This window comes from Eublepharis macularius, chromosome 2, assembly GCF_028583425.1.
Source record: "Eublepharis macularius isolate TG4126 chromosome 2, MPM_Emac_v1.0, whole genome shotgun sequence".
NCBI lineage: Eukaryota > Metazoa > Chordata > Lepidosauria > Squamata > Eublepharidae > Eublepharis > Eublepharis macularius.
The window spans coordinates 22340719-22353448 of record NC_072791.1 but is presented as its reverse complement, the minus strand read 5'-3'; positions in this window follow the sequence as shown (position 1 = coordinate 22353448).

Here is a 12730-nt window from a genome sequence, read left to right as displayed (position 1 = left end):
TAGAAGATCTGCACTGGATAATGTTCTGCGCTCTGCTGTCTTAGGAAGGGAACATATTAGCATAGAGCACTTGCGTTCTTTTGTTCAAGCTGCAAAATATTACCGGTAAGCTTTCTACCAAGTGGACCTCAGTTTAATTTAGTGGCAGAAACTAGCCCTCTCCCCCAACCCAAAGCTTGTTACTTTAAATATTTATGTCCTGCCTTTCTACCACACCAAAATGGGATCAGTGGATACACAAAAGAAAAGGGGGCTTAATTCAGAACTTTTACTTTTGCTTTTCTATTCCCCCTCCCCCATCCCCTCCTCTTCTCAGGGAACTTTCCTTTAATCAAATTTGATACTTAAGAACAAAAACTCCCCCACCCCTTTTTAAAAGTCCCTGCAGAAGAACTAACTAAAAAGCGTTCATTTTGCATTTTCATCTCTAACTAGACCTTTGGTCTCTCTAGCTCTGTTGCGTGCTGTGACGGGTGTCTGCTCTTCAGGATCTCGGGTGGAGGTCTTTCATATCACCGGCTACTTGATTCTTTTTACTAGAGATGTCAGGAAATCAACCTTGGACATTCTAGATGTTCTTTACTACGAATAATGATCCCAGTGTTAGAGATGGGGGAAATGACATGACACGACCCAAGCTCTTTTCCCTGTAGCAGCTTCAGGGCTTTTTTTCTGGGAAAAGAGGTGGTGGAACTCAGTGGGTTGCCCCCAGAGAAAATGGTCACATGGCTGGTGGCCCCACCCCCTGATCTCCAGACAGAGGGGAGTTTAGATTGCTGAGCGGCGCGGAGGGCAATCTAAACTCCCCTCTGTCTGGAGATCAGGGGGCGGGGCCACTAGCCATGTGACCATTTTCAAGAGGTTCCGGAATTCCATTCCCCCGCGTTCCCCCTGAAAAAAAGCTCTGAGCAGCTTACTAACTTTATCTGTGTCAAATGGTGCCCACTGAGTTTTCAGGGATACCGTGGTAAGCCTGGGGACAGAGTGTGTGGAGGATAAGCATATATGCCTCTTGAGCTTTGTTTTTGGAGAGAGAAACAGGTCTGATTATCAGAGGATTCTAAAAGTGAAGAAAATTGCTTCTGTGTCACTGTGGCTGTTTTAAGACTTGCTTTATCTGATAGGAAGGCAGCCTGAAAGACATCACGGGGGAATTTCTATTTCCTTGCTGCTTCTGGTATTTTTGGCATTCTGGGCCAGTCTTTCACTGGAGCACAAGAGTGGCAGACAGGATACAAAGTTGAAGAAAGGTGGCTTTGTTCTTTTGTTGTTGTTTTTAACCATTTTGTGAAAGTACCTTCTGAGCATACTGGTCAGTAGGGATGTGTGGGGGCGTGATACTCATTCGTCAATGAATTCTTGCAGTTATCTGAGGTAAGAATGGCTGGGTGTCACACAGCAATCTGGTGGGATTATCTTGCCATTGGCTGTAGTGGGCTTTTAGTTTATTGGAATGAGTTTTGTATACCTTAGTTCAGGGGTCATTTCGTAGAAAAAGAGCTGGAAGAACTCATTAGCATAACTCATTAGCATATGCCACGCCTCTTGCCATCACTGGAAGTGTGTCATTAGTATAACTGATTTGCATATGGCACACTCCCTGACATCACCTAATTCTTGCTGTTTTGGACCCAATCCTGGCCATTCAGGGCCGAAATTGGGCCCAAAATGGCAAAAAGGGGCTGAAAATGGCTGAAAGAAGGCCCAAAATGGCCAGGATTGGGCCGCTGCTGAGCAGGAGAGTGATCCACCACCCATCAGAGGCCCGATCCAGGCCATTTCAGCCCCAATCCAGGCCGAAACGGGCCCAAAATGGCTGAGAATCAGGTGGGTGGGGCCACCTGTCATGTGACCTCTTTGGAGAACTGCTGGAACTGCGTTCCTGCGTGTTTCCCCTCAAAATAAGCCCTGCTCAGAATGAATTTTTGTTAATAGTTCAAACTTTTATTGAAACAACTTGGTTTGCTTTTAAAGGCTTCTGCCTTTCTCTTCAAGGGAACAAAATTCCAAAATCACAATAAACATCCAAAGATTAAAGTATCCCAAAAAGTGAATTATCAGTCGGCAGCTGCTTTTACCAAAACAACACAAAACAATGTTACCCAACCAGTTCAGCTGACATCTTGAAGATCTAACTAAAGAGGAAAAAAACACCTTTTACCTTACTGTTCCTTAAATACTAGGACATTCAAGGCAAAATTAATAGCCTCCAGAAAACTATTCCACAGTGTCACGGCTGCTGCTGAAAACATCCGTGACTGCTCTCTACCAAGAGGGGAAGACAAGAAGGCCTTGCTGAGAGGAATGTTGTTTTGTGTTGTTGGCGAGAGTCAGGGCTGGTCTAGACACGCAGCAGAATGAGGTAGAGAGGAAATGGCAGAATACTGAATTATTTGCAGGTGAGGGTTTATATTATTGATGGTTCTCTTACATCAATAATTCCTTGTAAATGAAAAGCTAGCACAGCATATGAAGAGTTGGCTGAGAACATTTTATTCATTTGTTGACTGGCTTCATTTATGCCCTGCCTTTCTCTCCAATGGGGACGTAAAGTGGTTTACAGCATTACTAAATTTCCCAATTTCTCCTTTTTTTAAATGGCAAGGTGATCAGTTTTTTTAATGACAAGGAGAGCCAGTTTGGTGTAGTGGTTAAGAGCACGGGACTGTAATCTGGAGAACCAGGTTTGATTCCTCACTCCTCCACTTGAAGCCAGTTGGGTGACCTTGGGTCAGTCACAGTTCTCCCAGAGCTCTCTCAGCCCCACGAACCTCACAGGGTGTTTTGTTGTGGGGATAATAATGATATACTTTGTAAACCACTCTGAGTGGGTGTTAAGTCATCCTGAACGGCAGTATATAAATCGAATGTTTTTATTATTATATATTATTATCACTTCCCAGGTTCAAGTGACACAACCTCCTCCCCCTCAAGAATCTACAAGATTCTTTCCTCTCATACAAAGGAATTCCTCTTCCTTTTATTCACAGGTCCCACCTCTTCTACCTGGTTCCAGAAGATGCCCAAAGATGGTATTGCCTACTTGGCTGTTCCCTGAGGCAGTCGTTTTTCAGCTTTCCCAGACCTGGAACTCACTGGGCTGCAAGAATGTGACATCAGTCCCAAGACAGGAAGAAGAGAGAAGCCAGAGTTATGGTGTGGTGCCTATGGTCAACAGACCAAACTTAGTATCAAGAGGTGTGCTGAAATGAGAGAGCAGGGATGGCGAACTTGCTGTCTATGCACCAACACTAGTTGCAGGACATTCCAAAAGGCAGCAAAAAAAAAATGATGGCTCCAAAGGGATTCACCGTCATGGCAGGTGGGTCATCAGAACTCACCTGAGGTTCCCAATGGGTTCAAAGACCAGTGCTCTATGGTACATGAAAGGCCCTTGGGCTTCCGGGCTACTTATCAGCTGCAATTCCTCCCAGGTGAAAATTCATCTTGGGTAACTTGTTTTTACAGCCTCCACTCCACCAAGGAACACTACTTTGGGATAGCCTCTGTCACGGTCAGGGCTGGGGTTCCCGCTTAGGAGGCTGCTGGGCTGAGCAGGAGGCAGAAAGCAAGAGTCCAAAACACACTGGGGTCAAGAGCCAGAGAGTCCATCTGTCAGGGGAGCAAGCAGAGGAGAGTCAGAAAGCTGAGCTGAGGTCTGAAAGCCGAATCGTCAGTTCCACGCGGAGACAGGCAAGAGGTGGTCGAGGATGAAGCCGAGGTCAGGACACAGGAGGTCTATCCGAGCGAGGGCAGGGTACAAGGCAGGGGTGAAGCTTCCAGGAGCCGAGCTGCTGGGTGCAAGGAGTGGTGAACGACATTGCTCCCTTATAAGCTCAGGACGGCATAAGAGGGCCAGGTGTCTCTCCTTCACTTGATTGCCCAGCCTCGTCTTCGGCGGTCAGCTCCGCCTGTCGCTGTGCTTGCAGGCGCGCGCTCCTTCGCCATTCCCAAACTGCATCCCTTGCTCGAGCCTTCCGCCTTGCTGCCAGCTCTCAAGGCTTGGTTCTCCGAAGCACCGGTTCCTCCTCCTCTCTGTGCGCCCCCTCACCTTCACTATCCTGCACCGAGGGCCTGGGTTGCTGGTCGCTAGATGATACTTCAGGGGCTGTGGGTGGGTCTCCCACTGGCTCTTCCAGCCCCTCCTCAGAGGAGGAGGAATCGTCTGCAGGTAGAGAGTCCAGCTAGCAAGGGTCTCCGACAGCCTCTGAGCATCAACAGAATGCATATGAAACATTTCTTTTCCCAAGCTTATAACTTTTATCTATTCTATTCTATTCTATTCTATTCTATTCTATTCTATTCTATTCTATTCTATTTTTAGTCTACCCTCCCTGCCAGGTGGGCTCAGGGCAGAGTACAACATTTCAATTTACATAAATAAGAATTAAAAACAGATAAAACATTATACAAATAACTTTAAAACAGCTTTATGCAATAAATACAATACAGCTTCTCTTCAGATGGCGACGATAAAATACGGGTTTTCAAGCCCTGGCTCATATGTAGGGTGGTGGACAGATCTTTAGTGTGGCCAGTGGGGGCCCAACCTAGCCTTCACCATATACCTGGTGGATCATCTCTGTCTTACAAAGATAACAAATCCCACCAGGCCCTGGTTTCCTCAGACAGAGAGTTCCACCAGGTAGGTGCCAGAACCGAAAAGGCCCTGGCTCTGGTTGAGGCCAGGCGGGCCTCCCTTGGGCCAGGGACCACCAACAGTTGTTTATTTGTTTGAAGGAAGCATCCTCTGGGGTACATATAGAGAGAGGCGGTCCTGCAGATATGCTGGGCCCAGTCCGCATAGGGCTTTATAGGTCAACACCAAAACCTTGAACCGGACCCGGTACTCAACTGGTAACCAGTGCAGCTGGCATAGTATAGGTGTTATATGTTCCCTAATTGGGACCCTTGCAATTATTCGCGCAGCTGCATTTTGGACCAGCTGTAGCCTCCGTATCAGGCCCAGGGGAAGCCCTGCGTACAGCGAGTTGCAGTAGTCTCGGCTAGAGGTGACCATTGCTTGGATCACTGCAGCTGAGTCATGGGTTGATAAGTAGGGGACAAGCTGCCAGGCCTGTCTTAGATAAAAAAATGAAGACAGGGCAACCGCTGCAACCTGTGCCTCCATAGTCAGGGAGGCATCCAGGATCACCCCCAGGCTCCTAGCTCTCAAAACCAGTGCTAGTAGCGCTCCATCAAGAGCGGGGAACCGGAGTCCCATGCCCATGGCCCCCAGACCCACATGCAGGACCTCTGTCTTTGTGGGATTTAATTTCAACCGACTCTGCTTCAACCACCCAGTCACAGCTTCGAAGGCACGCTCCAAGACATCTGGGGCAGAGTTGGGCAGTCTGTCCATCATCAGATATAGTTGGGTGTCATCAGCATATTGATGATGAGGAAAGTGACTCCTGCGTATTCTTCTTTACCAATTGGGCTGAAACAAGATAAGGTGCAAAATATGCACAACAATGACATCCAAGTCCGAAACTCCACACCAGCTGAGCAAGGGAGTGCATATAAACATTAAAAAGTAATGGGAAGAGTATTGCCTCCTGAGGGACACCGCACACCAACAGGTGGCAGGATGACAATTTCTCCCCAAGTGCCACCCTCTGTCTCCGACCATGGAGAAAAGAGACAAGCCGCTGTAAGGCAGTCTCTCGTATCCCCACATCGGCGAGGTGGTGGGTCAATAGAGTGTAATCGACCGTATTGAATACTGCTGACAAATCCAGTAGTATCAGCACCGCCATGATCCAGCTGCCTGCAGAGATCGTCCATGAGGGCGATCAGCAACGTCTCTACTCTGTGTCCTGGGCGGAAGCCAAACTAGAAGGGATCTAGGGATGAGGGATCATTCAGGAAACCCTGTAGCTGCTCCACCACTGCCCACTCAATCACCTTACCCAGAAACAGGAGGTTTGAAACTGGGTAACTGACCAGCTCGGAGGGGTCCAAAGATGGCTTCTTCAAGAGAGGCCTAACCATGGCTTCCTTCAAGGCTTCAGGAAAAATCCTGGAGCTCAAGGACATGTTGACAATGGCCTCCAGGGCAGTCCGTAGCCCTGGCCTACAATCACTCGTTAAACATCCTAACCACCTGATCTCTCTCTCTCTCTCTCACTCTCTCAGACATATAGGCATTTCAGGCCTATTTAAGTTCTATAGGCACTTCAGGTGTGTTAGGCTCTGTTAAATACAGGCCCAATTAAATTCTCCAGAGACTGGTACAGATGACAATTTCAACACAACCGGCATGCAAAAATACATCCTCAACTTGTGTGGCAATGACTGGTAAACAGGAGGGCAATTAAAAACTTAAACCGGCAAGAGCGGCTGCAAGCGCTCCCACTCACACCGCCATCTTAGAAACTCTTAAATGTTCTGATACTGCCCCGAGTGCAGAGGAGGGCGGGGCCGAGCAGCTGGCTCACTCACCACCCCAGGCAGGAGCTTGTTCTTCTTCGCTCTCTCCCTCCCTCTCTGGGAGGGAGTTTTATTTTAAAAACCGGTTTTATTTAAAAAAATGGGAATGGGACGAGAGAGTAGATTAAAATTATCCTCCAAAGGGCCCATTGGAAAAGGAAGGTCTGCTGGCAGACTTCTTAGAGGAAAGTATTTCACAATCAAGTTACTGTTGCTAAAAAGGACATTTCTCTTTAGCAGATTTTCACAGCAGGCAAAGAGTGGCAACTTTTAGCACAGCTCCATTCAAAAACCTTAATTTCTGAGGAGGTTGGTGAGGCACTTTATGGTGTCCCCCGCTTCAGAAAGACAGCACGTGAGCTGCTGCTGCGGATCCCATTTGTATGACGGCCCTCATTCAAAACCTATTAAGCCTCAGACTTGCTGAATGGTTGCTTGGGTAAGACGCTGTGCCTTGGGAACATTGTTGTTCATAAGGCGGCAATCAGAATCTACTTTTCAGTTTTGTCAAGGGGATAAATGACAGATTATAAGCATTCATCATAATATGATTGCTCTACAAATGATAATAGTATTTTTTGCCTCTGCTTTTAGCCATGCTGTTATCTGCCCTGGGTTTCTCTTGAACAAGGTGTGATATAAATCAAACCAACACTAATATAGTAGTTTAAAGCTTACTTGGGTTACAGAGCTCCAAGTCCCCCGGGGAGAATGCATTCAGGGGGTTAGAAAAGAAAAAATACAGATAATGAGGCTTTTACTGTATGGTGGCAGCAGCGTAATGAGGCAGAGATGGGTCACCCTGCATGGAGGTAGCTAAGCAAAGGAGAAGGGTGACAAACGGCTTCTTTTCTTTTCTCTATGTATTTCTGTGCCTTTAATCGGGTACCTCAGTAGTGGCCTGTTGGCATCAAGAAGGAACTTTATTGCAAACAGAATTTTTTCTTCTACTGCTACCAGAGAAAGACTGAAATAGAGGGAGGCTACCTGACAGGGATGAATGTGTGCAAAACTGCTTAGAGAAACAATGGCTGCATCAGTATGCAAAGGAAAAAATGGTCCAGGTGCAAGGTTAAAAAAAAATAATAATAATTAATTTATTCAAAATTATTCAAAATTATTGTGGGAAGGGCGGAATAAAAGCCTAAAGTAAATAAATAAATAGATCCCTACACATTTCGCTTTGTTTTGTTTTGATGCGCAACCTGTAGTTTGGACAAGAAGGGTCAGGGTCTTGGCACCCCCTGCCATACTTCAGGGGCTTGACAACCCTCTGGCCTGAAAGCGTAGGAGCCTAGGCCAAGGACTGGACTCTAATGGACTTCATGCTTTTCTGCTAGAGACAGCTGTGGCTGTCTCCTCTGTCTCTGTCCTGTGAAAGCGTACAGAGGAGGAGGCTCATCCTGAGCTGAGAAGAAGAACCATTGTCGTGGATACATAACCTTGGAACTCCTGAACTTTCTAAAACATCCTCTCTGCTCTCATCCTTAGTTGCTTTGCTTTTGCTTACATATACACCATAGCTATGGGGGGATGGGAAGTAGGAACCTAGGCTAGGCTGGCAGCTAAGGGGGGTGGGAATTGGGCTGTACTTAAGAATTCAATTTAGACTTGAGGCTTGGTGCAGAACTTCATTCCTGGCAATGAACCTGTGTCATTGAGATCTACCTGGCAGAACTTTTCAAGAGGCTACTGTCAGGGGAAACAGAATAGTTTGGGCGTCAGACAAGGATGCATATTATCTCCCTACCTGTTCAACCTCTATGCAGAGCATATCATAAGCAAAGCTGGATTAGATCTAGAAGGAGGTGGAGTGAAAATTGGTGGAAAGTACATTAACAATTTGAGATATGCAGATAACATGTTACTTGCAGAAAATAGTGAAGACTTGAAATGACTACTGATGAAGATTAAAGGAGAAAGCGCCAAAGCAGGATTACAGTTGAACATCAAGAAGACAAAAGTAATGACTACTGAGGAATTACACAATTTTAAAGCTGCCAATAAGGAAATTGAAATTGTTCAAGATTTTCTGTTCTTTGGCTCAATCATCAACCAAAAGGGAGACTGCAATGAAGAAATCAGAAGAAGATTAAGAGAAGATCCTTAAAGATAAAGATGTCTCTCTGGGATAATCCAAACTATGGTATTCTCCATTGCCATGTATGGATGTGAAAGTTGGACAGTGAAGAAAGCTGACAGGAAGAAAATGGATTCATTTGAAATGTGGTGCTGGAGGAGAGTTTTGGACAGCAAAAAGGCAAAAGTGGGTACTAGATCAAATCAAGCCTGAATTCTCCCTAGAAGCTAAAATGACAAAACTGAGGCTGTCATACTTTGGTCACATCATGAGAAGACAAAATTCTCTGGAAAAGTCAATAATGCTAGGAAAAGTGGAGGGCCAGCTCCAGTGTTGCCAGCACCTGAGCAGCTTAACGGCTGCCTCTGTGCTCGAGGGGCCTTTCAGCCCTCCTGTTCAGTTGCTAGGCACTGCCGGCCACCCTGGCTTGACTTAATAAAAGCAGCCATGTCCTCCAGTTTGCAGGATCTGAGCAAGATGGCTTGACTAAATAAAAGAAGCGAGATGGCTTGACTAAATAATAGAAGCCATGTCCTCCAGTTTGCAGGATCTGAGCAAGTCTGTTAATGATAGGATGTTTTGGAAGTCTTTCCTTCTCGCCATAGGACAGAGGTGACTTGATGGCACATAACATGCACGCACACATTTCACTTAAAAGCTTCATCAGGATCTTCTAGGAAGTATTTCACGTGTCACCTTGAGCAATGGAATCAACGTCACACTTGAAATACTTCCTAGAAGACCCCCTGATGAAGCTTTTAAGTAAAACACGTAGGGATCTACAAAACTTGAATAATTTTTTTTTCACCTTGCCCCTGGTTCTTCTTTTCCTCTGCAAAACTACTCAGTCAGGAGGACAGAGGGTGATGGACAAAGAGAATTGAAGATAGAGAATGCATCAGAAGGTACAAGTCAAGGAGGAGAGCCCATAGGGGAATCCTTTCCACTGCTGAGTGACTTCACATTGCTGTCTTCCTCGTCCTCTTAGCATGCATGCTAAGAAAGGCATGCATGTGGTGCTTGCGTACTAGCAGCAAGTTCTCCCAAAAATCAGCAAAGAGAGAGGGAGATGGTCCTATAGAACCTTGCAAACCAGCGAGAGGGGCTTCGTATCCTGCTACAGCCATGAGGTTGATTGCATAAGGATTTCTCATAGTCCATCATCTCCAGCCAGGGTGCCTGCTACTTAAATGGTACAATGGAGGTACGTAGATTGACAGCATTGCCTTCATACCCCATAGCATCATCTAGATCAAAACATTTTTTTTTCTCAGATGACTGGCAAAGTTGGAGCTGAGTCATTTCTAGATGCAATAAATAGGCATAATTCCCACGCAATGGCACAAGATAATGGGCTTTAACAGTGATGTTTTTTGGTCTATTTCCTAAAATTACTTGCTTGCACTTTATTGGTGCCTATCAACAATGTTTGAAACAATAATTGCATCGTTTCAGGGATTCTCCTTTATTGCAGTTGGTGTTCATGGATTTTTTTTTTTTTTACATCTTGGGTTGAAAATGAAGGTTGAAAATCTGCAGCTCTAGAGGTGGCTGTGAGAATTTCAGTATTGGGATGGGTGGTGTAGTGGTTAGAATGTCAGACTAGTTCAAATCCTTAATCTATCATGGAAACTTGCGGGGCCACTGTGACCAGGGACGGTCACAGGGAAGCCTCTCCTGGAAAGGGAAAAGCCCCAGTGTGGCTAGAAATCTTGGTATGGCATTGGGGAGGGGGGCTGCCCTGGGTGTATTTTGAGGGCTGCTGGGAGGTGGAGACTGTCTTGGAGCAGCCTGCAGGACAGATGTTTCTTCTCCTGGGGACAGGACCTGCAGCTGGCTCAGGCTTTAAAGGCTGTCTTGCAGTGCAGCTGGGTTTAGCAGTCAGGCCCCTCTTATGCCAAGAGGATGGTTTATGGATGTAATATCATAAATGCCCCTTCCTCATATGCCATAAGCACAAGGCACTGCCTGGTCCAGAGCGGATGCCAGCCCAGTGGGAGCCTGGAAAACTATTAGAATGTGAGTCATGGGTGGATGACTGACTGATGGCCCTTCCACATTCCAGAGGGGGACGCATTACAAGGAGGTTTCCCAAGAAGAACTCTGGACTTCTCTCATCCATACCTGGTTTTGCTTCCCCTTAACCACTTACCTTGATTAAATGCCCAAACCCTGGGACCTTTTCCCATCTGGTAATTGCTGGATCATCATGCACCTTTTTACACCTAGAAGTTCACCCTAGGTGAATTTATCAAACCTCTCCTGACTTTTGTGCTACTCCAGACAAACCATTAAGTCATTGCCTTTGGAGGGAAGATGTCAGTTTGCCTCCAGGGTACATTTTGCTCTATAACTGGACTCCCTAGACACCCACTCTGTGTGCATGTTCTGGATCCATACATCCACCCTCAAGTTCGCTTGAGCCTCCTTTTCTTTTCATAGAATGCTGGTCGTTCTCACTGCTGCCTCCACGGACATCCCCCTTCACCAGAACTGGTAATTATCACCCTATTCCAAATTACTCTTTCCCATTTTCCTCCCTGTTTTCTTAGATAGCCTTGTATGTGTGTTGTGTGTGTTTTGTGCTCGTTTGATTGCCTTTTTCATTGTTCTTTAAATAAACCTTTCCGGTTGAACATCTGCCTGTTTTTATTTGAGAATTCTCTAAGGGAATAATCCCCATAGACATAGGTGGAGAATTTCAGTTACTCCCTCTCACTGCCTCCTTAATGCCAATTCCCCCAACTAATTAAGGAGACCGCCTATTTGGGTAACACTTGGGGGGGTGCAGGGCAGTGAAAAGAACACACCCTTCTCTCTGTAATCAATAAAGATTATTGTTATGCAAACTCCAATTGTCAGCTGGTGTGTCAGGGGCAAGGGAAGAATGGACAGAAAACCCCTCCTCAGCTTACCCTGCACAACCCCACGGCAGTGGCCACACCCACGGGTTCAACAATGACCTTGGACCAGTCACATATTCTCAGCCTGACCTACCTCACAGAGGTGTTGCGAAGATAAAAGGGAGAAGGGGGAAATACCATCAACCAATTTGGGTCCCTATTGTGGAGAAAAGTTGGGGTACAAATGAAGTAAATTAAGATATTCTACGGTATGTATGGAATGTGCCTCAGTCCAGGGTTTGACAAATTTCCTTGGTATCTAAGCGCCAGACTCATTTTTGGCTTTCATGGTTTTGTACTTTAACTATCATTTCCCCCTAATTATTGCTAACATAAAACCGAATCCTAAACTTCTTTCACAATTTCTTGTAATTTTATAAATTTTGACAAAAGTTTATAAATGAGTCACCTCGGTTCGTCACTACCACAAAAAAACTAGCCTCTAATTCAGATAATGTCTGAAGAACTGGCAAACTATTGGGAAAAAAGGAAATAAAGAAAAATAAAGAACAAACCCCAGGAGAACCCAGGTGTTGCCTTACAAATATGCCCCGGGAGGTTCTTTGGATCTCAGTGAAACCATCCTGAAGACATATACCTCTTCAGAGCTCTAGCTGCCATCACTTAAGGTGCATTAACACAATATTAATGTTATATGATGTCTTTTTATGCTAGACAACTCCACCCATAGTAATCTGGAGGAAGTGTGCAGGGCTTTCTAAAGCTAGCCAAGTCCGCCTCCAATTATGGCTGGGGTGGGACAGGGCAGTGGACAAGAACTGATAGAAGTAAAGAAACAGCAAGAGATGAAGGGTTCGAGTTTATCAAAATTCCTAGAAATTTCTAGGAATGAGGGTGAGTTCCATGGTGAAATTTCTAGGCGCCATGGCAGCTTAGTACTTGGGATTGGTCAAGACTCTCTCTAGTGCCTCCATTCTTCTTTGTAATCAGGAGATACTGAGAACGGAGCCAATACTATCCTCCAAATACCTCTTCCCTTACTCTACTATTGACTCTTCCTTCTTTTTGTTCCACTCATGTTACCATCCCTCCAGGCTGCAGAATCTACTGATTTCCCTCCCTGCCTTTTGCTTTCTCCACTTTTGCTTCTGATCTGGATTGCTCCTCTGGGGGAAAGCGAACAATTGAACTGGCTTTCCCGCTGTACATCTGACTCTCTTCGCTCTTTTTCTTCCTAACCCTTCTTGACTTCATAATTCAGAATCTTTTCCCTCCTTGACACATTCTTCCAACCCTACTCCCACCTCCATTCTCTCAGATCTCACAAACACAACTGAGAAGATAACTGTAAAAA